This window comes from Marmota flaviventris, chromosome 2 (genome assembly GCF_047511675.1).
Source record: "Marmota flaviventris isolate mMarFla1 chromosome 2, mMarFla1.hap1, whole genome shotgun sequence".
NCBI classification, from domain to species: Eukaryota; Metazoa; Chordata; class Mammalia; order Rodentia; family Sciuridae; genus Marmota; species Marmota flaviventris.
In genome coordinates, this window is record NC_092499.1 from 4,057,582 (window position 1) to 4,084,524 (window position 26,943).

General features: G+C 44.7%; 1 long non-coding RNA gene across 2 annotated transcripts; it reads left to right on the top strand.

The window, feature by feature from the left end:
- Nucleotides 1–30: 30 nt before the first annotated feature.
- Nucleotides 31–25,271, top strand: LOC114101632 (uncharacterized). 2 transcript variants are annotated; one of them, XR_011706504.1, is made up of 8 exons: nucleotides 31–259; nucleotides 16,622–16,697; nucleotides 16,801–16,871; nucleotides 17,139–17,232; nucleotides 17,818–17,974; nucleotides 18,617–18,682; nucleotides 19,227–19,351; nucleotides 21,587–25,271. It is a non-coding gene; the product is annotated as an uncharacterized lncRNA (long non-coding RNA). The 2 variants fall into 2 exon arrangements; XR_011706505.1 differs by having other exon boundaries at nucleotides 19,232–19,351.
- Nucleotides 25,272–26,943: the final 1,672 nt, after the last annotated feature.

Sequence of the window (26,943 nt, forward strand, 5' to 3'; positions counted from 1 at the left end):
GCAGGCTCCTCCCCTTCCTCGTGCGCGGCTCGCTACAGTTCGTGTGGGGCCGGCTCCCGGTAGCCCGCGCTCCCGCGGTGGGTGGCGGGGTTCGGAGAACTAGTTGCGGCCTGCCGCTGCGCCAGCCCTGTCGGAGGGTCCCGTTAGGGTTCCGTGAGTGTGGTTCCCTCGGGCTCCTAGGCCTCGGCTGCAGTCCAGGCCTCGCGCCCGAGCGCTGAGGGCGGCCGCCCCGCGCTGCCGGGAGCCGGTCGCCGAGAAGGTACGGTAGGATGGAGTTTTACGCTTCCCTTTAAGGGGGGTGGGGAGAGAGTACGGCTCCGGTGCCGGCAGCGCACATGTCGAGTCCCGTCTACAGCTGGCGTTGCTGACAGCGAGGAAGTATCGTGCTGGCACCACGGACTCCCGCGGGCGTCTCTGCCAGGTGTCTGGCGCAGCGGCGCGCTGGGCGGCGCTCAGCAACCTGACGCCGAATCTGTGCTGCACTCACTTGTTCAATAGCTTATTAAGATCTCAATAAAATTAAAGGTTCTGGAAGGTTACTAAGAATTTAACCCAGCGGCGCTTTGCCACCGAGACTTTTCTATTTTTTATTTTAAGACGGTCTAAATTGTGAGGTTGTCCTCGAACTCGGGCGTGCTCCTGGTTCAGTCTCTGGAATGGCTGGGATTACCTGCGCCACCGCTCCCCGCAGTAATTGACTTTGTCCAAAAGGCTCCAGTGGAATCTGGCACTGTTTGCTACGAGACCCCGTGAGCATAGTTATTTGTGTATACTATAGATAGGCAAGGACAGGCGCACGCTCAGGTAAGGTTAAACCACCACCGTTTTGTACTTAGTTTCTTGGCATGTTGCACTAAAATAATAACTCTTGAGGAGTAAACGCCCTCATAGAATTCAAGGGGAAAAAACATTTGTCACACCAGGTAAAAACTATTACTGAAAATTCAGGTCTTATCCAGGGGATACCAAAAAAGTGAGAGGAGGAGGACACCGTGCTGTGCGCCTGTAGTCCCAGCTACTCCAAGGCTGAGGGGGAGGATTTGGAAGCCAGCCTGCCAACACAGCGCAAAACAGTAAAAATTTGCCTGGCGCTGCGGTGCAGGCCTGTAATCCCAGTTACTCAGGGAGGGAGGCAGAAATGTTGCAAATTTGATGCTAGCCTGGACAATTTAGCCAGACCCTATCTGAAAATACTAAAGAGGACAGTAGTTTGGGGCTGAGATTGTGGCTCAGTGGCAGAGCCTTGCCTTGCACTTGTGAGGCACTGGGTTGGATCCTCAGCACCACATAAGAATAAATAAATAAGGTATTGTGTCCAACTACAACTTTAAAGTGGGGGTTACTAGGGCTCAGTAGTAAAATGCCCTTGGTTTAATCGCCAGAACAAGAAAAAGAAAGGGGGAGAAAAGGGAGGAAGGAAGGAGACCAAGAGGATGAGGGGAAAAGGAGAGTTACTCACTTTAGGCTATATTTATCACTGTCATTCAGATTCAGAGATTAATTATGCATTAAGATACTTAAAAATTTTTTTTTGATGGACCTTTATTTTATTTATCTATATGTGATGCTGAGAATTGAACCCAGTGTCTCAAACAGGCACTTTACTACTGAGCTACAACCCAGTCCCTTAAAAATATATTTAAAATTTTGATGGTAATGTTTGGGCTGTAGTGACCTTACAGAGATAAATAGACACAGCTAAGTGTCCTTAGGAGCTGCATTTGAAATCTTTACTGACTCAGCCATGTGAAGCAACCAATCTCTCAGATTTATCTAGTTGACCAGGCTTATTCTCTTATTACAACATGACTCAGTACTTCCTTGCTTGAAAACAAAATTTGGAAAACATCCCATACTATACTGTCCTTAATACAACACTTCTACTTTATACTTCATCATTGCATATATTAAAAGTTACACACCAGCCAGGCATAGTGGCACACACCTATTAAGCCAGCTACTTGGGAGACTGAGGCAGGAGTATCGCAAGTTCAAGGCCAGCCTCTGCAACTTAATGAGCTCTGTCTCAAAATTTAAGAAGGGGGAGAGCTGGAGAAAGCATACCTGGGTTCAATCCCCAGTACCACTAAAAATAAATAAATAAAGCCTAACACACCATTGAAATTATTATGATGTTTTTAAATAAAAATTGAACTTCGGGCTGAGGATATAGCTCAGTTGGTAGAGTGCTTGCCTCACATACACTAGGCCCTGGGTTTAATCCCTAGCACCACAAAAAAATAAATAAATAAATTCTATGATCTTTATTAAGTCGATGCAACCCTTAATGCCAGTGGAGCATCCTAATTAGAAATTCAAAAATCCAAAACTCTGAGTACCTTCTGACACTCTAAGTGGAAAATTCCACACTTTAACTTAATGTGATGAGTCACAGCAAAAATAACAAGTACACTAGGCGTGGTGCACACCTGTAATTCCAGCAGCTCAGGAGGCTAAGACAGGAGGATTGTGAGTTCAAAGTCAGCCTCAGAAAAAGCAAGGTACTAAGTGACTCAGCAAGACCCTGACTCTAAATAAAATACAAAATAGGGCTGGGGATGTGGCTTAGTAGTTGAGTGCCCTTGAGTTCAATCCCTGGTACCCCCCCGCCCCCCCCCCAAAAAAAAAATAAATAAGTGCACTAAAAATACTACATAAAATTGCTTCAGGATATATATGAGGTGTATATGAAACAAATGAGTTATGTGTTTACACTTAAGTCCCATCTCCCAAGGTATCGCCCTTTATGTATTCATATATAGCTGGTGGGAGTGAAAAACAGTACAGCCAGGGCTGGGGTTGTGGCTCAGTGGTAGAGTGCTCGCCTTGCATGTGCGAGACCCTGGGTTCGATCCTCAGCACCACATAAAAAGAAATAAAGGTATTGTGTCCAACTACAAACTAAAAAATAAATATTTAAAAAAAAAAAAAAAAAACAGTACAGCCACCTTGGGAAAAAATCCTGGAGTTCCTCAAAAGTTTAAACATAGTTACCATATGACCCAACAGTAAGACTCCTAGGTGTATTATCCAAGAGAAATTGAAATGTGTCCATACAAAACAAAACCTTGTAGCATGTTCACAGCACCATCAAATAATAATAGCCCCAAAGTGGAAACAGACAAAATGTCCATCAACTGATGAGTGGGTAAATAAATGAGGCACATCAATACAGTGGAATATTATTCAGTCATGGTAGAAGTGTAAAGGCAGAAAATAGTGGTTCCCCTGGGATGATGGAGAAGTGACATGATTTCTGGGTTTCTTTTGGGGGTGGTAGTTGCACAATTCTGAATATGCTAAAAACCACAGAATTGTAGTCTCATAGGCAACTTATATGTGCCAGGTGTGGTGGCAGACCCCTGTAATCCCAGTGGTTTAGAGGTTAAAGTAGCAGGATTGCAAGTTCAAAGCCAGTCTTGGCAATTTAGCAAGGCCCTAAGGAACTTAGGAGGACCCTTTCTCAAAAAGGGCCTGGGAATGTGGCTCAGTGGCAAAGTACCCATAGGTTTAATACCCAGTAGTGTACACAAATGGAAAACTGATGCTTGCTGTATGAAAGAAAAAAATTTACTCATATAATTAAAAGTACTCTCAATTACTCTCTGGAGAGCCTCATCAATATTGTTGGCTGCTGAGAAGTGACCAATGATAAGAGTGACTTCTAGCAATAGGTTGCTGAAAAGTTGTACTTGGGGGCTTTGTTAATTTATAATACATTGTAAGGGTGAGTAGCTCAGTGACAGAGCATTTGCTCAATATAATCAATCCCCAGCACCCCAAAGAGATTCTTTTTAAATTTTTTTTTTTCATTGTAGAAGTTACTGTTTGGGAAAACAAAAACAGTAATTCCTACAATATAGTATTCCAATATTCTGATTATTTTATAACATTAAAAGGGTCTACTCTGGACTGGGCACTATGGTGCACGCCTATAATCTCAGCGGCTCTGGAGGCTAAGACAGGAGGATTTCAAATTCAAAGCCAGCCTCGGCACTAAGCAACTCAGTGAAATCTTGTCTCTAAATAAAAATACAAAATAGGGCTGGGGATGTGGCTCAGTGGTTGAGTGCCCCTGAGTTGTACTAAATTAAATTCCTAGTACCAAAAAAAAAAAAAAAAGCCGGGGAGGAGTTTACTCTGGGATGGAATCAAGGATATTCTCTTAAAGATTCTTAGAGAATCCTTCTATTCTCTACCCAATATAACTCAGAGTTTAATTTTTTTCCTTTAGAGTAATAATCCCCTCGTATATCCCTCTTCCTCATATTTTGTCTTCCCCCCTTCTTTCTCTCCCTGGAGTTTCCCTTTCCACATCCTCTCTCAGTTAGCTGCAATGCATTGTTTCTCATGTCACACCTGGGCTTTTGTGTCTGTGCATGATTGATATTCTCTATCCATCAGAGGGGACAGAATGCTGCTCATCCTTGCAGACCTAACTCCAAGAAACTCCAGTACTTGGGCTCTTTAGTGTGCTTGTCCATCCCTCGGGTTTAGAAAGCTGTCTTCTCAGGAGGCTTTCCCTGACACCCCAACTCTAAGTTACATCACCTCATTTTCTCACACTCATGTTTGCATGAGTGACATCCACTTCCCCAAAATGTCCTAAATTCTTAGAAAACAGGAGTCCTGGCTTTTTGTTCAGCAGCTTATGAGTGGATTGGGCCTGCCATCTGTGCATAACAGCCAGAGGAGTGCCTTGCCACCTTTGAAAAACATTCTCAAACTATCAGCACCTCCTGTTAATACATTTATTACACTACTGTCTCATCAACCTGGATTGTTAGCTACAGATGGTTGTTACATGTCACATACATGAAAACATGCTCTTTCATGCTTTCATCTCTTTTACCTTGTCCCCTAGATAACATGTCTTAGGGTCACATTACTTGGCCTTTCAGATAGCTCTGCATCTAGCTTGAGGAGGTCCAGCCCCCTGTATATTGTATGGATTTATATTAGAGTCAATATTTCGCATGAACACTGTTCACTTAGTTCCTTAGTCCAGCTCTTTGCATTTTCCCACAGCAAACAAAAACAAAACACTATTCTGTCTATGGAAAATCATCTTGATTTACATCACATTTCAGTTTAGTAGGGGAGAATACTGAATTAGCTAGAGAGGTTCTAACAGCAAAATTACCAGCTGGATATTGATTATGGTTTTAAAGTTTTTCGAATCTGGAGCCAGGCGCGGTAAGCAAATGCCTGTAATTCCCAGCAGCTCAGGGGGCTGAGGCAGGAGGATCACAAGTTCAAAACCAGCCTCAGCAATGGTGAGGCGTTAAGCAACTCAGGAAGACCCTGTCTCTAAATAAAATTCAAAAGAGGGCTGGGGATGTGGCTCAGTGGTTGAGTGCCCCTGAGTTCAAACCCTAATACCAAAAAAAAAAGACCATGGGTGGTGGCATGCACCCACAGTCCCAGTGTTGTGCCAGCCTATAGGAGGAAAGACCAGACTCACAGAACGTTGTTTATTTAGAAGAAAGCAATGCTAATGATCTATGCAACTTCCAGAATTTGTGTTTTCTCACAGAAACCTTATAAGTTCAGTAATTCCAGTTTTTTTACCAAGATAATGTAATATGTTTGATTTTATAAGGTGTACAAGTCTCCTGTTTTGGTGCTTTTTAATAAAGTTTTGATTGTGGACCAAAAAAAAAAAAAAAAAAGATGGTGTTGGAAGTGAAAGAGAAATGTGAAGAAGAAATACTAGGAAATGATGTTGACCAAATTATATTAATATATTGTGTTCATGTATGAATATATAACATTGTGTATAATTGTAATGCCTCAGTTAAAAAACATACAGGGGAAAAAAAGACCAGGTATGGTGGCATGTGCCTGTAATACCAGTGACAAGTTCATTTTATAAAAGCTCTTTGATTAAAACAGGTCAGTGGAATTGTACAGAATTAGAATTAGACCCAGTGAAAATGAATATATGCTGGAAATGGCAGGATTAATTCAATAAAAGGTATTGGTACAACCGAATAGTCATTTATAATAAAATATAGATTTCTGCTTCCCTCATTCGAAAATAAACTCCAGATGATTCAGAAATTTAAATATAAAAATTAACCACAGAGGTCTAAAAAAAAAGTAGTCGAATAAATACATTTCTAGTCTTAAATGGGAAAGGCTTTTCTATACATAGCCCTAGCTCAGGAGCCACATTTTTATTTAATATGTCCCATAGCAAACAAAAAAAAACAAAAAAAACACATTTGAAAAAACAACAAACTTGGAAAGATATTTTTAATATGCATGGCAAGAGAAAAACATCTCTAATAATAAAAACACTTAATCAGGAAAACTAACCCACTAGAAAGTAAATAGGCAAAGGATCAGAGCAGACAACTCACAATAGTTGCATTCAGTAACTGCACAATAGACTTTGCTTATGACTTCTGGTTTCCTGTCATGCCTAGAAAGAACTTCCCACTCCAAGATGCTTAGTGTTTCTGATGATAAAAGAAATGCAGTTGGGCATGCATCCTGTAATCCCATCGACTCAAGAGGCTGAGGCAGGAGGATCACAAGTTCAAAGCCAGCCTCAGCAATTTAGGAAGACCCTGTCTCAAAATTTAAAAAAAGGACTGTACTTCAGTGGAAGAGCACTTGCCTAGAATAAGAAAGACTCTAAATTCAATTCCCAGTAATGGAAGTAATGAGGGAAGACTTCGCCACCGCCCCCAGTAGTGGGGATGGAACCCAGAGGTACTATACCAGTGAGCCACATTCCCAACCCTTTTCCCTCTTTATGAATTGTCTAGGCTGGCCTGGAACTTGCAGTTCTTCTGAGTATGACACAAAACTTAAAAGCTAGTTTGTTTGTTTTTTTTTTAATTGTTGTTTTTGGGTTTTGGTGCAGGGGATTTAACCCAAGTCCTCAAACATGCTAGGCAAATGCTCTACTACTGAGCTACATCCCCAGCCTAAAGAAGAATTTTGTTGTTGTTTTGGTTTTGGTATTGAGGATTGAACCCAGGGGTGCTCAACTACTGAGCCCCCTTTATTTCTTTTTCTTTTCTTTCTTTTTTTTTTTTTTTTTTTTGGTACTGGGGATTGAACTCAAGGGCACTTGATCACTTAGCTACATCCCCAGCCACATCCCCATGTTTTATTTAGAGACAGGGTCTTGTTGAGTTGCTAAATGCCTCGATAAATTGCTGAGGCTGGGGCTGGGGATGTGGCTCAAGCGGTAGTGCACTCGCCTGGCATGCGTGCGGCCCTGGTTCGATCCTCAGCAACACATACAAATGAAGATGTTGTGTCCGCCGAAAACTAAAAAATAAATATTAAAATTCTCTCCCTCTCTCTCTCCTCTCTCCTCCCTCCACCCCCCTCTCTCTCTCTTAAAAAAAAAAAAAAAAAATGCTGAGGCTGGCTTTAAACTTAATCCTCCTGCCTCTGCCTCCCGATCCTCTGGGATTACAAGCATGCACCACCGTGCTGGCTAACAGAAGAAATTTAATCACATTCAGAAAGGTTTTTAAACTGGGCATGGTGGTGCAGGCCTGTAATCCCTAGCTACTAGGGAAGCTGAGGCAGGAGGATTCACTTGACCCCAGGAGTTCCAGGCCAGCTTAGGCAACATAGTGAGAGCTTGTCTCAACCAACAACAAAATGGAAAAAGAATAAAGCTCTGTAGGTATCAATTAAAGACTAGGATCTAATTGGCAAAGAATCTGAACACACAAGAGGAAAAAAAAAAAAATGTCTCTCTGCCATGAAAAGATGCTTAATCTCAACAAAAATATAAATTAAAATAACAAAATATTTTTAAAAACTGGTAACTGTTTACAAAGTATGAAGAAAGAAATACTCTCATTGCATCTGGTGGTGCAAATTGGTACATGCTTAATAGAGGACAATTTGGCAATAACTAATAAAAATCTAAAATGTATGCACTCTAATCCAGCAACCCTTCTTTATGTTTATTCTACATCCTTGTGAATATAGTTTCCTAGATTCTTCTATCCTAGCAGAATCTGAAGGCTCATTCTCCAAAAAAGCAAAACAAAGAATTTCTGTTCAGGAAGCCACATCTTTATTTAATATCTAGGCCAAATTAAGACATGAATAGTCTTTTGAAAATGGGGATTAAGTGGGCATGTGATTACTGAATGCTGGGATCCCCAGCCTTTTCTCCTCACTGGTCTCCTACCACTCTGGCACCCAAACTTTTACTCACCAACCTGAAATTCTAGAAGATTATTTTCTGAAGCATCTGATCTTTCCCAAGAAATAGGCATAAGTTATTTAACAAATTGCCTATGCAGATTATCGTAAATTGAATCCCAAAGTCTAAAATCTTCCGAGCCATGTGTGGTGCTAGAGATAGAACCCAGGACCTCACACCTGCCAGGTGAGCCATCTGGTAGTCCTGAGCCACACATCCAACCAGACCCCATCCTGATCATAAGCAGACCTCCAGTGGCTTTCCTGCATCTGAGAAAAGCCTCTGAACGTGGTTTTATACATCAAAACAAACACAAAACCCAACACTTAATGGACTTTACAAGAATATGAAATTTTAAAACAAGTGCTAATAGATTAAGTAGATACTGCATCCATGAAGCAACAACACACATCCTCATAATAAACTTCAGAAAATAAACCTCTTCAATATTAAAAACATGATAGCAGAAATAAAGAGAAGGGTTGGAAAAGAAAATTGAGGAGATCTCAAATCACAGAAGAAAAGAAAAATAGGGAAATGGAGAATCATCCTAAGAGGTTCAGGATCCAAACCCTGGAGAAGGGAGTCATCCACAAAGTATTTAAGAAAAATTCCCAGAACTGAGGCATATTGATTTACAAAGTGAGCACACCCAAATACCCAGCAAAAGGGATCAAAACAGATCCATCCCAGATTGAAACTAAAAAGCTTCTTCTCAGCAAAACAAACAATCAATGAGGTGAGTAGAGAGCCTACATCTCAGGAGCAAATTTTTACCACTCGCACATCAGATAGAGCACTAATCTCTAGGGTATATAAAGAACTCAAAAAAACAAATAGCCCAATCAATAAATGGGCCAAGGAACTGAACAGACACCTCTAAGAAGATGATATGCAATCAATCAACAAATATATGAAAAAATGTTGAACATTTCTAGCAATCAGAGAAATGCAAATCAAGTCAAAACCAAGATTTCATCTCACTCCATTCAGAATGGCAGCTATTAAGAACACAACAATAAGTGTAGGCAAGGGGGCTGGGGATATGGCTCAAGCGGTAGCATACTCGCCTGGCATGCGTGCGGCCCGGGTTCGATCCTCAGCACCACATACAAACAAAGATGTTGTGTCCGCCGAAAACTAAAAAATAAATATTAAAATTCTCTCTCTCTTTAAAAAAAAAAGTGTCGGCGAGGATGTGGAGGAAAGAGCATACTCATACATTGTGGTGGGACTGCAAATTGGTGCAGCCAATATGAAAAGCAGTAAGGAGATTCCTTGGGAAGCTGGGAATAGAACCACCATTTGACCCGGCTATCCCTCTCCTAGGTCTATACCCAAAGGACTTAAAAACAGCATACTACAGGGACACAGCCACATCAATGTTTTTAGCAGCACAATTCACAATAGCTAAACTGGAACCTACCTAGATGCCCTTCAGTAGATGAATGGATAAAGAAAATGTGGCATATATACACAATGGAATATTACTCAGCAATAAAAGAGAATAAAATCATGGCATTTGCAGGTTAATGGATGGCCTTGGAGAAGATAATGCTAAGTGAAGTTAGCCAATCCCAAAAAACTAAATGCCGAATGTTTTCTCTGATATAAGGAGGCTGATTCATAAAGGGGTTGGGAGGGGGAAATTCTAGATAGGGCAGGGGGTGAGAGGGGAAGGGAGCGGGCATGGGGTTAGAAATGATAGTGGAATGAGGGAATATTGCTCAGTTGGTAGAGTGCTTGCCTTGCATGCATAAGGCCCTGGGTTCTAATCCCTAGCACCACAAAAAAGTGGAATGAGATGGATATCATTACCCTGAGTAAATGTATGAAGACACGAATTGTGTGGATATACTTTGTAGGGGCTGGGGTTGTAGCTCAATGTTTGAGCACTTGCCTCGGGTGCTTGAGGCACTGGGTTCAATCCTCAGCACCACATTAAAAAATAAATAGGGGCTGGGGATGTGGCTCAAGCGGTGGCGCGCTCGCCTGGCATGCGTGCAACCCGGGTTTGATCCTCAGCACCACATACAAAGATGTTGTGTCCACCGAAAACTAAAAAATAAATATTAAAAAATTTTTTAAAAATAATAATAAATAAATAAAGATATTGTGTCCATCTACAACTAAAAAAATATGAAATGTGTGTGTATATATATATACACACACACAAACACATACATACTTTGTATACAACCAAAGATATAAAAAATTTGTGCTCTGTATGTATAATATGAATTGTAATGCATTCTGCTGTCATATATAGCTAATTAGAATTTTTAAAAATAAAAGAATGACCTAAGCTGAGAAGCCTCTGTGTAAGTCCACCCACCAAAAAAAATCCATCCCAAGGCACACTATCATGAAATTTAGTAGTCTCGGATCAAAGACCATCCTGTGAGCATCCATAGGGAGGACAAATCATATAAAAAGCTTCAGACTTCAACACCTCCAAAACCACAACACAACCTAGAATATAAACTCAGACCTGGTCTCTTTGTTTCTGTTCATTCAAGAATCCGAAGTGGCGTGATGCACAACTGTAACCCCAGAGGCTTAGGAAGCTGAGGCAGGAGATTTGTGAGTTCAAACCCAGCCTCAGCAAAAGTGAGGCACTAAGCAACTCAGTGAGACTCTGTCTCTAAATAAAATGCAAAAAAAGGCTGGGGATGTGGCTCAGTAGTCGAGTGCCCCTTCAATCCCCGGTACCAAAAAGTAAAAAGAGCTAGGAATGTTCAGTGGTAAAGCACCCCTGGGTTCATTCTAGGGTGCCACCAAAAAAAAAGAAAAAAAAATTATTGGATGCAAAAGAACAGAAAAATGGTTTTTCCAAATTCTGAGGAAATTTTTCTGCCAGCCTATAACTAGACCCATGCAAAATATCATTCAAGTATAGGGGCAGAAGTAAAGACATCTTTGGACATGCAAGATCTCAAAACAGGGGGCTGGGGATGTGGCTCAAGCTCTAGCACACTCGCCTGGCATGCAGGTGGCCCGGGTTCGATCCTTAGCACCACATACAAACAAAGATGTTGTGCCTGCCGAAAACTAAAAAATACATAATAAAAAATTCTCTCTCTCTCTCTCTCTCTCTCTCTCTCTCTCTCTCTCTCTCTCTCTCTAAAAAAAAAAAAAAAAAAAAAAAAAAATCTCAAAACAGTTTACCCTCTGGATACCTTTCTCAGGAAGCTATGAGTGAGCCTAATGAGGGCACCTGCCTGTAGTGTCAGCAACTTAGCAAGATGCTGTCTCAAAAAGGGCTGAGGACATAGCTCAGTGGTAGAGCACCCTAGGTTCAGTCCTCAGTACCACACACAAAAAAAGTTGCTCTGAAAATACAGAAAGCTTCCAGAAACAAATGCATAGTTTTATGGGCAGATGCTTTAGAGGTCAAGAATGAGAGCTAGATGTCTGAACAAGAACTAGAGAAACCAGGCTCTACCAATGCCCATGTCCCAATATACAGAGAATGCCAGACACCAGCAATCACAGAACTCTCCCCTCTGCCTGGATCATTGCAACAAGTGTCTCCCTTGTGGCCTTCAAATCCAAAATTACCCACCCCCAAGATCCATCTAAAGCACGTATCTCAGAGTGAACTGCCCTCCTACAGGCTGGAGACCAGGCTGCCCACTGGCGATCTTCAGATGGTACCCTGCCTCCCTGCAGGCCTCTTTCCACACTGCCCCTGGCCTCCCAGCTGCCTCTGGCCACACCAGCTTCTCACCTTGACACCTTTGCACTTGCAGTCCCCTCCATCCAGTATGCCCTTCTTCGGAGCCCCCCGGTATACTGCACAACTGTCTCAGGTGTCATGTGCCATCAGGAAGCCTTCTCTGGGCCTCACTGTGCCCTCATAACACCTTGAGCCTATTTTTGTCATTGCACTTAAGTCAGAGTTACCTATTCCTAGGTCTGTCTTCCCAACAGTGAGCTCCCAAACTGAGAGAGCAAGAGCTGGGCCTTGTGGATCTTTGAATCCCCAGACCTAGCAAAGCCCCCGGCACCTTGTAAACTGGGTTGGTGTTGCTGAATACAGGTTGAACAAAACGTCTTGCCTTTGAGAGGGAACATCAGGCATTAGCGATGCCTACTCTCTTCTTTCAAATTATTTTTACCTCATAAGTTATTTTGGAATGTTTGAAATCTTATTTTTATAAAGAAAAAAATTAGACATTTTTATAATAAAAATCCATTATTGACCAGACGTGGTGGCGCACGCCCGTAATCCTAGCAACTCAGGAGACTGAGACAGGAGGCTTGCAAGTCCAAAGCCAGACTCAGCAACAGGCGCTAAGCAACTCAGTGAGGCCCTATCTCTACAATAAAATACAAAAAAAAACAGGGCTGAGGATGTGGCTCAGTGACCCTGAATTCAATCCTTAGTACCCAAAAATAAAATAAAACATAAGTACTAGGAATGTGACTCAGTGATTAAGTGCCCCTGAGTTCAATCCCTGGTACCAAAAAAAAAAAAAAAAAAATCTATTAGTAGAGCTGGCTTAGTGGTATAGCACTTGTAGTATGCACAAGACCCTGGGTTGAATGTCCCAGTACTAAAATAAAAAAGAAAAGAAAAGATTATTTTTTTCCCATTCATCTTATACGTCCACCAACTATTGAGGCAACCTAGAAAGAAAAATAGTAAACTATAGCCAGATATAGTAGCACCCACCTGTAATCCCAGCTACTTGGGAGGCTGAGGCAGGCAGATGGACAATTTGAAGTAAGCCTGGTCAATTTCCTGACAACCTGTCTTGAAAAAAAAAAAAAAAAATTATTAAACCACTCCCCGCCATTGCCATTCGCTCAAGTAACAGTCCTGCTGTGTCTTATTTTCCAGACTGAGTCAGGTGGCTCCCTCTGCTGGCTTTCAAGGCTAGGAAGGCCAGTGTTCCCCTTTCCATCTCCTGGTGGGAAGTGTCAAGGGAGAGGCTTTTGGAAATGACTGATTCAATAGTGTCTTTCCTGAATGGCAAGAGCATTTAATGCTCGTTAACTAGAAGTCCTGTCTCACTAGAAACAAGGTTCTATCTCTTCAGTTCCTAAGACACTGAGCTGTATTTATGTCTTCTTTTGAGATTCATGCCCCCAACTACAAATCTCCAGGGATGTGCCATTCAGAAATCCTTTGATTCAAGTACTGGGAACCCACCACCATTAGCCTGAATAAAAAAGGGATTATAGGCTCCCACAGCCAGACCCTGGGTTGAATTTCCCAGTACTGCCAAAAAAAAAAATATAAATTATATATATATATATATATATTTTCGTCTTACACCTCCACCAACTTCCAGAAATTGAGACAACCAAAAATAATAAGTAAATAAATAAACTATAGCCAGATATAGTAGCATCAGCCCCTCCTAAAAGGGTGGTTGTAACCCTGCTGTGATGAAACTAGGAGGAATCACAGACCACACCTAGTGCAACAGAGAATTCAGACCAGCTTGAGCACTGTGTACCAGGCATTTCCCATATTTCACCTAAATTAACCTCCCAAAGACCCACAGGTGGTAAATGCTGTGGTCCTCATGTAACTGACAGGAGAGACAAGGCCAGGGCAGTGCCTGGGTGTGCGCCGAGGCTTTTCAGTTCTGGGCCCTTTGATACAGGGTGATACAGACTATAGAAGTAAGTATGAGCCAGACACGATGATCCCAGCCACTCAGAGGCTGAGGCAGAAGAGTCGCAAATTCCATCCAGCCTCACAATTTGTAAGACCCTACCTCAAAATAACAAGTAAAGGGCTGGGGAAGTGGCTCAGTGATAGAGTGCTTCCCTAGCAATGTACTAGGCCCTGGGTTTAACTCCCAGCACCACAAAAGATAAAATCATAAATAACTAGAAGTTTGTTTTTGAGACACAGTCTCACTGTGCAGCTCACACTGGTCTCAAATTCACAAGCTTGAACAATCCTCCTCCCTCAGCCTCCTGAGTAGCTGCGACTGCAGGTGCTCACCACTTCACCCAGCAGCAGAAGTTGGTGACTTATAGGGCACTGACACTATTGATATATTTGGCTTACTGGTGTCTCCACATGCACACAGCCCTTCAGTGCAGGAATGTACCCAGGTGCCTGGGCGGGCAGGCAAGAGGAGCAGTTGTCACTAGCTGTGCCCTCATATGATCCAGTGAGTTGTTTTTCATACAACTTGGTCCCAAATCCAGTTGACCAGCCCACCTGGTGCTTGGAGAAGAACAAACACCAGTACCAGCTCATACCTGCAAAGAGGCCTCCTGTCGGCCCCAGTGAGACACCTCCCTAAGGGGCTTTCCCCCTTGTTTCAAGTTTCCCTGAGCCACTGTCTTTGGAGCCCAGCCAGAACTTTAGTCCCCCCATACAGCTGTGCTGCAGTTGGCTGCATCATCAAAATAGGTCTGTATGGAGGCTGGAAAAATAAAGACTCCGTTCCAGTTTTTGTTGTGGGTCCATCCAAGAGTCTCAGATGACAGCAAAAATACCACTGGGTTGGAGGGTTAGGCCATAGAACATCCTTAAAGAAATCCAGCTCCATGCCAGGCGTGATGGCTCCTGTAATCCTAGTGACTAGAGAAGCTGAGACAGGAGGATCACAAGTTCAAGGCCAGTCTCAGCAATTTAGCAAGACCCTTTGACAAAATAAAAAAGACTGTGGATGTGACTCAGTGGTATAGCATCTCTGGGTTCAATCCCTAATGCTAAATAAATAATAAATTAAAATTAAATAAATAATTAAAATTTTTAAATATATATCCAGCCCCCTTTTCTCAGTCTGCCTTTCAGAGCCTTGTTCAGTTTCCCAAGTCGGCTTTCCAAGCAGCAGGAGAGCAGACCATATTTTACCCCATTCCACAGCCATAGGGATGCATTTGATAGCCAGGGCTTCTGCAATCCATCACCCACTAGCTCTCCTCAGGTTTCACCTACAGATTATTCCCCACCTGTGTGTTAGGCTTGGAAGTCCAGAAGGCCCTGTTCCCAGCCGAGCGAGCACTTGTTCACTGGGCCACAGGAGGCCCGAGCGTCTGTGTCTGAACCCACCACTGCACTCTTCTCTGGAAACTGCTCTCCCAGACAGTGACTGTTGCCAAACAAAGGGACAGAGCTCTATGTGGATCTGCAAGTGTTCATGTTGTTTAGGCTGACTAATGGTGAATGGACAAGACTTAAAACTGCTAGTCTAAACATTTCTTTGTTTTTTGTTTTTGTTTGGTATTGGGGATTGAATCCAGGGGCACTTACCATTGAGCCACATCCCCAAATCTTTTTTTTTTTTTTTTTTTTTTTTAAGAGACAGGGGTCTCACTTAGTTGCTCAGGGCCTCACTAAATTGCTGAGGCTAGCTCTGAACTCTCAATCCTCCTGCCTCAGCCTCCCGAGCTTCTGGGGTTATAGATGTGCACCACAGTGCCTGGCTAATCTAAACATTTCTAGTTCAAGCTGACCATCCCTCCGACCAACCCTTGGTGAAGGTCACAGTACACTGAGAAAGTGTCATTATCTTTTTGTGTATTCTCTGCTTGTTTATTGCACTGACATCCCACTAGTGCCCACACAGTGCCCAAGAGGGTCCTGGATCCCTGCCTGGAGTGCATTTGGCAAATCACCACAACATGGGACAACAGCCCACCTATGAAAGGTGTCAAGGGGGCCACAGTGGAAAGACAGTACGTTCCCTGAGCCTCCAGAAAGGTGGCTTGTGGCTACACCTTGACCACCCACTCATGGAGGGGATCTAAGAAAAGGAGAAAAAGGTGGGCAGGGATTGGAGTGACCAGCTCTTAGGAGGAGAGTGGTGGTAGCAGATGAGTGGGGAAATGTGGGAGCAGTCCAGGCAGTAGGCAGATGCTAGAATTATCATTCCCCCACCCATACTGGGGGTTGACCAAGGGCGCTCTACCACTGATAGACCCAACCTGATCTTTTCTTAAAATTGGAAGCCATCTCACCATAAAGCCATGAAAAGATAATTTCGGCTTTACTATAAATTACTGCAAATTCTGAACCTGCTTGGAATGCCTGCCCATGCCTTGAACTCACCCATGCCTGGCTCTCTGACCAGATAGCAGCTCTCTCTGAAACTTTAGTGACGCCTCACAAATCTTGGCCTTCCCTGGCCAGATAACGACCCTCTCTGAGGCTCTAATGACCTTCATAAATTCTGATGTTGGGGCCTGCAAAAATGTAAACTACCATTTGTGTTATGCTCCTCAGAGTTTTGTTATCTGTAACCCCCCTTTGTGTAACTTTCTGGGCTACAAAGCTGGGCTGCAGGAAAGCTGGGGTGCTGTCTTGTTCCCGTGGTTTTGGGTGGGAGAGGCAGCCCTGCCAGTTGAAATAATAAGCTTGCTTTAATTTGATTTTAATTGGAGTCAGTGGTCTTTTCTTCCATCCTGGTCTAACACCACTACGCTATAACTCTAGACCTTTTATTTTGTATTTTGACATAGGGTCTTGATGAGCTACTGAGGCTGGCCTTGAACTTTTGATCCTCCTCCCTCAGCCTCCAGAGCTGCTGGTTTACAGGTGTGTACCACCACACCCAGCACATTATTATTTTTACAATTTTTTTTTTTTTTTTTTTTTTAGTGAGAGAGAGAGAGAGAATTTTTTAATATTTATTTTTTAGTTTTCGGCGGACACAACATCTTTTGTTTGTATGTGGTGCTGAGGATCGAACCCGGGCTGCACGCATGCCAGGTGAGCGCGCTATGGCTTGAGCCACATCCCTAGCTCAACACATTATTATTCTTTATGACTTATATACAGACATCTTTACTACAATTGAGATCCTCAGTGTCCACAGAGGCCTGTATGTTTAAAGGCTAGTCCCTAGCTAAGTGCTTTTGGGAGGGGGTAGAGATTTTGAGAGGCGGGGCCTAGTGGGAGGGCTGCTGGTCATTGGGGACATGCCCTGGAAGAGTATAGTAAGGCCCTAGCTTTCCCTTTTTCTCTTTTGACTTCTAGCCATGAGGTGAAAGGTTTGCCTCACCATGAAATGCTGCATGGAGTGCTGCCTTGCCACAGGCCCAACCGACCATACACAGAAACCCCTGAAACTGTGAGCCAAATAAACCATTTGTTCTCTTTACAAGTTGCTAATTTGTCCCAGTAATGGGAAGCTAACACAATATTCTTTTGTATGCATAGAATATCCACTACTGAGCTACCCCCAGCCCTAAACAGTACTGTTGAATGTTGACTGAAATGGAGATTGGGTTGATTTCATTTCTAAATGAAATAGTTGTTGACAACTATTGGATTTGGATTCAGAGGCAGCATGCTGCTTGCTATTTAGTGCTGCTCAGAATACTACACTGCAAAGTAGCTTGGGAAGTGTTAGATTGGCTCTTGCTACGTGTCCCTAGCCTCCTGAAGGGTGGATGTAGTATTTCGATTTGCCACATCATATTAACTGGGACACAGTCAGTTCAGTGAAATGCTCACATCATGCATATCTACTCTGACTTCAGAGAAGGAACAAGGGGCTTGCGATGTGTAGAAGTTCCCAGTAACTTATTCTTGCTCAGGTCAACTTATGGCACTTCTACCCAGCCAATCTGTCCTCAGGTGAAAGAATTTGGAGTCCCATTAAGACAGAGATGAAACCTTAGCCAACCGCCCTATCCCTACCCGCATTTTACAGATGAGGAAACCAATGCTTCCAGAGAAGCCCCAAAGTCAGTAGAGGAAAAAGCAGGGACAAAAAAGCAAACCCCTACCACCTCCCCCAAGGTGGCAGGAAGGCAGCAGAAGAGACAGCTGTCCTGGATCTTCAAGGAGGGATGGTTTCCAAGCAAGAGGTATGAGCCAGCAGAAGACTGGGCAGGGGAACCCTTTATTGGAGGGTGAGGAGGTGAGGGCAGAGGCTCACAGAACTAGTCATGGAAGACCCACCAGGGCCAACCTGGAGGATTGTCAGATTCATGACAAGGCAGCCAGACCAAGGTGCCCACCATCTGGTCCATTGGCCACAAGGCAGATTCCTGACTGCCAAGGTGACCCTTGCCTCATGTAAACAGAAAAAAACTATCAGCTGGGCTAGCCAGGGACATCAGACCTGCTCACACTCTGCAGTTTCACTTGCTGACCACTCCCACCACTACCCTGGGTTATCTGAGGATAAACACCCGCTGCCCCTGCCTGCGCACACCCCCCTCCCCCAGACACTTATCAGGGCAGCTGGACCTGTTCTTCCACTGGCTGACATGGAGACTGTCCTGGGGTGGGTCTCAGCACAGAGGCCTCTGCCCTGTGGTTGGCCAAGACAACAAAGGGAGTCCCACACAAGCAGAGCCAGCTGATGAGTGGCCACCACCATTCTGAGGTCCTAAGAGATCTAGGGAGGCCAGTAGAGGTGGGAGTTGAGGAAGGTGCCTAGCTAGCTCTCTCCAGCTTAAGACTGCTTGATGTAAATTATACTTTTTTTTTTTTTTACCCTCCAGGCTTTCTTCTTTCAAAAAAACTGCTTCTAGGCAGAAGGACTGCTGGAGACCAGCCTGGGCAACATGGTGAGACCCCCATCTCAAATAAATAATTAAAATTAAAAATAGGAGGTTTGGGGTGTAGCTCAGAAGTAGTATACTTGCCTCCAAGCTTAAGGTCCTGGGTTAATTCCCAGCACTAAAAGCAAACAAGCTTAGCTGGGCACACACCTGTACTCCCAGCCACTCCGCTTGCCTTGGGAGGCTGAGGCAGGAGGATCACGAGTTCAAAGCCAGGCTCAGCAACTTCGTGAGGCCCTAAGAAACTCTGTGAGACCCTATCTCTTAAATATTTCAGAAGGTCTGGGGATGCGGCCAAGTGGTTAAGTGCCCCTAGGGTCAATCCCTGGTACCAAAATAAATACATAAATAGAAGCTGGGGTCAGACCTGTAATCTCAGAACTCAGGAGGCCAAGGCAGAGGATCCCAAATTCAAGGCCAGCCTCAGCAACTTGTCGAGACCAGGTCTCCAAAAGTAAAAAGAGCTGGAACGTGTCTGTGGTAGAGCATCCCGGTTCAATCCCCAGGACCCCAAATCAAATAACAGAAAGTCGTTTTCTTCTCTTACAAGTGCAGACAGCTACCCAGGGGAATGCTGGAAGATTTGAGGTGGATTCTCAGACGGCAGCCGCCCCGACGGCCCAGTCCTGCCGTTGGAACGGGAGGAAGTTCGCAGTCGGAGGCTACAAACCCCCAGTTAACGGACCTGCAGGCGGCGCCCGGCGCCTCTGCGCGGAAGGGTTCCTCCCGCGGCGGGCGGGCGGGGCGCGCTCCTTCCGCTGGCGGCGACGGCCGTGGGCGAGCGCAGGGAGGGGAGGGTCCACAGACCGGCGGGAGGAGGGCACCTCCTTTCCGCGCGCCCCGGGGTGGGAGCGCCGAGGAGCTGCTCTGAGCGGTGGGCGCGGGCCGTCAGAGCCCAGGGTGTGGCCCCGCCGGGCTTGCGCCGTCCTTCCTCTGTCATGCCCATTTCTTTTACACACTATTTTTGTGCCGGGGACTGGGGACGAAACCCGGCATCAGACATGCGAAGCAGGCTGCTACCACTGAGCTCCAGCCGCCCCTGTATTCCTCATAAATGGCCTCTCCGCGGGAGGGAGGGCAGGGCCAGCATGGCTTCCTAGGTCTGAAGCAGCCAGGTCCGGCGTGGAGATGGGCACAGGGTGGGCTGGAGCTGTGGTTATTGGGAACATGGGGCTCAAGCTGATGAAGGCAGGTGACCAGTTTAATGACCCCAGTGTTGGGTAAACAAATCTGTGGAGCATCCCGGTGGATGGGCTTCAGTAAACAGGATGCTGGGAGTGAGGGCAGGAACACACTTACAAGGGATGCTTAGGAACGGAAGGGAACCGGGCGATGTGGTAGAGTCAAAGAGCCCAGGAACTGGGAGGGCAAGAGACCTGTGAGCGGTGGCAGGACCCTTCTCCTGTGGCCCTCTCAACCCCTTGGCTTCTGGTGGAAGCCCATCTGTGTTGGGGCCTGCCTTCAGTCAGACAGCAGAGCGGGCACAAGCCCCTGGCCTGGGCAAACCATGAAACTGAACAAGGACATTCAATGGGAGTTCCCAGGCAAGGAGCATGTGGGTAGATACCCCAGCAGAGAGAAGGGAGAGGTGGAATGAGCTGGGTGGCAGCCCCCTGTGGTCTGCACACCTGAAGAGGGACCTCTGTTGTGTGTCCCAGTGATACTGCCGGTTATGGGTAAGGAATTCTGGTTTCCCACCTGTTGAAGTTTGAACATAAGAGAAGCACAGGGAGGCCAGCTTATAACGCAGAGTTTGTTTAAAAAGGAGTAACATAGACTCCCGCAAAGGAGAAGGGGCCATAGCTGGTATCCGAAGAAGCGAGGTTTTCTGCCCTTTTTATATGTCCCAGGCTTCCTTGGTTCTCCTGCCCTCTTCCCCTTCTCTTTCTCCCTCCAGCGACTAGGCCCAGGAATGTTGGGTGGGAGGGCCAAAGGGGGGAAACCCGTGGGCTGAAGGGGGAAGGGCAGGATGTGCTGTGCAGCCCAGGACACGTGAACAACCTTAGAGCTCCCTGTAGAGAGGGGCAATGCCTGGGACAGGTTACCTTGGCAACAGGTGGGAGCAGGGGCAGGTTCTTGATGAGGGTGGAGGAAGGGCTCTGAGGGAATTAACATTTCAGTCCCTCTGGGGACTGTCTCCAACTTCTGGGACTCACTCACAATTGGCCTCCTTGATCTGACCTGACTCAATTTACCTGTCTATACTGACTGCCTTTCTAATTCTGGCTTCACCAGAAGTCTGGGACTTTCTACAACAGGAGATGGGCAGTTGAGAAAGGAATGTGGAACAGACTCAGTTCAGCAAGAATCAGCAGAAGATTGCCACAGTACAGGGCCTCAGGGCCTAAGATGGCAGGTGGACCCCTGAGCATGAAGAGAAAGAGCATTTCCAAGGAAAATTCTACTTGTCTTGGCAGCCATCAGACTATGGGGGCTGAGGGTGAGGGGTGAGCCAAGGATGACTCAGAAGGTTTGGAAGGGTCAAGGGTAAATGGCAGTATTCTGGAACAGTTTAGTGGTTGCCAGCAGTTTACTTCAGGTATAGGTCACCTTCTCCCATTCTGTTAGGAGAACCTCAGTGCCTCTAACCTCTGAGTACCCTCTGCATGCCAGGTACTGAGGGCTTCCCTGGGATGAGCTTATGACCTCTCTCCACATGCCTGCCATCAGCACAGACAGGCTGAGCAGTTTGTTCAAAGCTGCATAGTCACAAGTTGACTCCAGACCTTGTTTCCCCCACACCCCCATGGTTCCTTTTGAAATCAGGGCCTTGCACATGGGAGGCACACTTCTTTCTGAAGTATAAGCCATGAATCACTGCTCTTCCTATATGTGGTAATTACAACTTGATTCTAAACATTTCTCCAAAGCTTTTGATAAACATCAACTTTTTTTTTTTTTTTCTTACAGTGCCAGAGGTGGAACTCAAGGACTTGTGCATGCTAGGCAAATCTCTACCAGTGATCTACATTCCCAGCTCTCAACCTGAATTTTTTTCTTTTTTTTTTTTTTTTTTGTGTGTGTATGTGGTGCTGGGGATTGAACCCATGGCCTTGTGCATGTGAAGCAAGCACTCTACCAACTGAGCTATATCCCCAGTCCCCTGAATTTTTTTTTCCCCCTCGTTTTCAGTACTGGAGATTGAACCCAGGGGCACTTTACCACTGAGCCACATCCCCAGTCCTATTTATTTGTTTATCTGTGGTGCTGGGGATTGAACCCAGGGCCTTGTGCATGAAAGGCAGACACTGTACAACCGAGCTATATCCCCAGCCCTCCCAGTCCTTTTTATTTTTAAATTTTATTTACTTATTTACTTACTTAAAATACTTTTTAGTTGTCAATGTGAAGCCAGATTTAAAGATAGGTAGTCAGTGTAGATAGATAAATTGAGTCAAAAGAACTAGGAGGACAATTTTAAGTTACTCTGGGAAGTTGGACACTGTCCCCTGAGGGATCTTATGTAGAACCTGCCCCTGCTCCAACCTGTTGCCAGGGTAACCTGTCCCAGGAATTGCCCCTCCCTCCAGGGAACTCTAGGGTTGTTAAAGTGTCCTTGTCTACTCCACCTGCCCTTCCCCCTTCAGCCCACCTGGTTCCCACCTTTTGGCCATCCCACCCAGCACTCCTGGGCCTAGTCACCACCTCCACAAGAAGGAGAAAGATAAAAGGGAAAAAGGCAGGAGAACAAAGGAATCCTAGGATATATAAAAAGGGCAGAACACCTCGGTTCTTGGGATACCAGCTATGGCCCCTTCTCCCTTGCAGGAGAAGTCTATGTTACCCCTTTTTAAATAAACCCTGCTTCATATGCTTTCCTAGGTGTGCTTCTTTAATGTTCAAACTTCAACATGTGGGGAAGCAGGACTCCTCACCCTCACCAATAACCAGTGGTATCAAATGAACCTTTATTTTGTTTATATACAGTGCTGAGAACCAAACCCAGTGCCTCACACATGCTAGGCAAGTGCTCTACCACTGAGCCACAACCCCAGCTCAGTCCATTTTATTTTGAGACAGGGTCTTAAGTTGCTTAGGGCCTCCCTAAATTGCTGAAGCTGGCTTTGAACTTATGATCCTCCTACCCTAGCCTCCAAAGTCCCTGGGATTACAGGGATGTACCATCACAATGGGCTCCTAAGCATCAATTTTTAATTTTTATTGTACCAGGAATTGAGAGACACTTTGGTACCAGAGGTCATTAACCACATCTCCAGTCCTTTTTATTTATTTTAGAGTCTTACTACATGCTTAGGGTCTCCCTAAATTGCTGAGGCTGGCTTTGAACTTGTGATCCTCCTGCCTCAGCCTCCCAAGCCATTAGAATTACAGGTGTGTGCCACCACACCTGGTAACATCAATTTTTAGAAAACTGTTTTGTGAGGTACAGTTGACAAGCAATAAACTGCGTATGTTTAAAGCATAGTTTTTTTTGTTTTGTTTTGTTTTTAGTACCAGGGATTGAACTCAGGGGCACTTGACCACTGAGCCACATCCTCAGCCCTTTTTTATATTTTATTTGGAGACAGGGTCTTACTGAGTTGCTTAGCACCTTGCTTTTTGCTAAGGCTGGCTTTGAACGCATGATCCTCCTGCCTCAGCTTCCTGAGCCGCTGGGATTATAGGCGTGCTCCACCATGCCCAGCTTCCAGGTGTTTTTTTTGTTTGTTTGTTTGTTTGCTTGTTTTTTGTAGTTTTAGATGGACAGAATGCCTTCATTTTATTTGTTTATATTATTATTTTTTTTTAGTTGTAGATGGATATAATACCTTTATTTGTTTTTATTTTTATGTGGTGCTTTGGATCCAACCCAATGCCTCATGCATGCTAGGCAAGTGCTCTGCCACTGAGCTATAGCCCCAGCCCTCCAGGTGTCTTTTGTTATTGATTACGAATATTAAATTTCATTGTGGTCAGAGAATATATTTTGTATGATTGAGTCCTTTTAAATTTATTCAGCCTTTAAAAAATATTTTTAGTTATAATGAATAGGCGTTATATTTTTGTATAGGCCTTTATTTATGTATTTTTATGTGGTGCTGAGAATCGAACCCAGTGCCTCACATGTGCTAGGCAAGTGCTCTACACTGAGCCCCTATTCAGACTTGTTTTATGGCCCAGAATATAGTCTATCTTGATAAATGTCCTATATGCAGCATAATTATTCAGAGAGAAAGATGATGATCGCATATATAAAATTCTAGAAAATGCATACTAGTCTAAGGTGGCCACAGATCACTGGTTTCCTGAACTTCACTGTCTCTAAAATACAAAATAGAGCCGGGGATGTGGTTCAGAGGTTGAGTGCCCCTGGGTTCAATCCCCAGTACCAAAAAAAAAAAAAAAAAAAAAAATTTAAAAGACACCTGAAAAACCTCCAAATATTTGTAAACTACATAACACATTTATAAATAACTCTGAGTCAAAGTAGAAATCAAAAGGGAAATCAGTATTTTGAACTGAATGATGATGAAAATACAATGCATAAAAATTTGTGGGGGGGGGCTGGGGTTGTGGCTCAGTGGTAGCTCAGTGGTAGCTTGCTCAACTAGCATGTATGAGGCACTGGGTTCGATCCTCCTCAGCACCACATACATGTAAAATAAAGATATTGTTTCCACCTAAAACTAAGAAATAAAATAAATATTAAAAAAAAATTTTGTGTGAGGGGGCTGGGGTTGTGGCTCAGTGGTAGAGCACTCACCTAGCATGTGTGAAGCCCTGGGTTCAATCCTCAGCACCACATAAAGATAAATATATTGTGTTCATCTACAATTAAAATATATTTTTTTAAAAAATTTGTGTGAGGGCTGGGGATGTGGCTCAAGCGGTAGCGTGCTCGCCTGGCATGCACGTGGCGCTGGGTTCAATCCTCAGCACCACATAAAAATAAAATAAAGATGTTGTGTCCACCGAAAACTAAAAAATAAATATTAAAAAATTCTCTCTCTCTCTCTCTCTCTCTCTCTCTCTCTCTTTAAAAAAAAAAATTGTGTGAATCAGAACTGGATGTCTGTCCTGTTCAGGGTGACCCCAGAGTTGAGGACTTACCTCCCCTGAGCCTTGATGCTGTCATCTGTACAATGGACTAAAGCCACCTATTTCAGTAGCAGCTGAGAGCTGCTACTCTACCTGGCCACCCTGGGGGTGAAAGACCCCAGCCCAATAACTTTAGGCCCAGTAATAAATCACCAGGGCTTGCTTCCACACCTGCACAGACGTCAGATGTATTTTTCAGAAAATCAGTTAAGTGTAACCGATTAAGAAAGGACAGGATGGTTGGGAAAGGAACCAGCACGATTGGGCAAACAGGATCATACAATGAAAAACCATACAATGAATAACAAATGGTTTTTATATGGTTTTTCCAGGAACCTATAGTGAAAAACAAGTTTACCCTTTAAGTGACCTATATGCTGGATTCAAAAGAGCCAATGAGATACCTGTTACTGTGCTAGGAGGGAAACTGACCACTGTACCCTATAAAAGATCTGTACCCCAAAGCCCGGTGTGCCAGTTCACCGAAGCTCCGGCTGAGGTTTCGCTGGGCACCCGCAGGCGCCTGTGTATCAATAAATCACCTCTTGCGTTTGCAGCCAGTGCCTCGTGCGTCTTTCTTGGACAGGGAATCTGTGGGTTTTTCAGGGGTAGGTGAGGGCAGGTTCCAGCAGGGTTTGTTTACTTTAGCAAACATATACAACAGTTACTAGCAGTTACTGTGTGCCAGGCCCTGGTCTGGGCCACTTGCCAAAACAGAAGTAGTTCATTAAGACTCATAAACACTCTGTAAGGAAGACATTCCCATGCTTTTATAGATCCTGAACTGGAGGTACAGAGGGGGTAAGTGCCTTGCCCCAAGTCATACAGGTAGACATGCAATGGCTGAGCCAGGACTTGAATGCAGGCTACCAGGATAGAGTCTGTCCCTTGTGTCCCAGCTTAATGGAGGGACACTGAAAGGTTTCAAATGGAGGAGGAGAATGGTGAGATTCCTGTACAGTAAAATCACTGGGGATGGGAGGGGAACAGACACAGACACTAACAGGACTGGGAGTCCTGTAGAGCTAGTACTTGCCTAGGGAGGGAGAAGCCTGAGTTCAATCCCCAGCAATGAACGGTGCCTTGGGACACACCAAATATTTAGGAAGCTGAAGCTACAGAATGTGGTCGTGTATTAGAAATACACTATTCCTGGAGGAGGTGGCTAAACAGAAAAGTATGTGTAGGGATCCAGGCTGGAGGGTTCAAGGAACAGATGACCTGATGAGCCATCTGAGGGCAGGGTACACAGCATGCTGAGAATCCCTTTTAACAGTGTTCTGACCTGGTAAGAAGGAGAAAGTGTCCCTAAGGGAACATGTGAGCAGAAGGTACACTAGAAATTAACTAAATGAGGAACAGCCTGTGCACTGCCCTGTGGGGGTACATCATGGAGAGAGGGACAGCTTCGATCTGGAGGGGATACAGGGTGACCTGAGGGTACACAGGTGGCAGCAGACATCAATCTGCAGAGCTGTGAAAGCCCCACAATGGAGCTCTTCTCCTGGGAATGATGGGAAGTCACTGAGAGTGTGCAGGAGGAATGATGGGGTCAGAGCTGTGTGTTTTTTCAGTGGTGCTGGTGAGGAGACCCAGGTAGGCAAGCACTCTACCAGGAGCCACCCTGGACTGAGGTGTGTTCTTGAAGTTCACCCTTTTATGGGTTGGGACAGAACAGACCTGATGCTGCAAGCAGTTAGGAGGTCTTGCATGTGAGTGATGGCTGTGTGAGTGAGGGAGGCACATGGAAAAAGTTGGGGGATGAAGATGGAGAGCAGAGGATAATTCAAGGTGTACTTAGGCACTAATTTTGAAAAATATAAAATTAGCTAGGCGCAGTGTTGCACATCTATAATCTCAGCACTCGGAGGCTGAGACTGGAGGATCGTGGATTCAAAGCCAGCCTCAGCAAAAGCGAGATGCTAAGCAACTCAGTGGTTAACTGCCCCTGGGTTCAGTCCCTGGTACCCCCCTCCAAAAAAAAAAACCAACAACCTATAATAGAAGGAAGATCAGTAGAGGAAGAGGAATAGGGGGAGGCAGGAGGGGAGAGAAAGAGAAAGTACTGGGAACTGAAGTGGAGCAAACTATAATCCATGCATGTATGATTATGTCAAAATGAAACCAACAGGGCTGGGGATGTGGCTCAAGTGGTAGCGTGCTCGCCTGGCATGCATGCAGCCAGGGTTCGATCCTCAGCACCACATACAAAGATGTTGTGTCCGCCA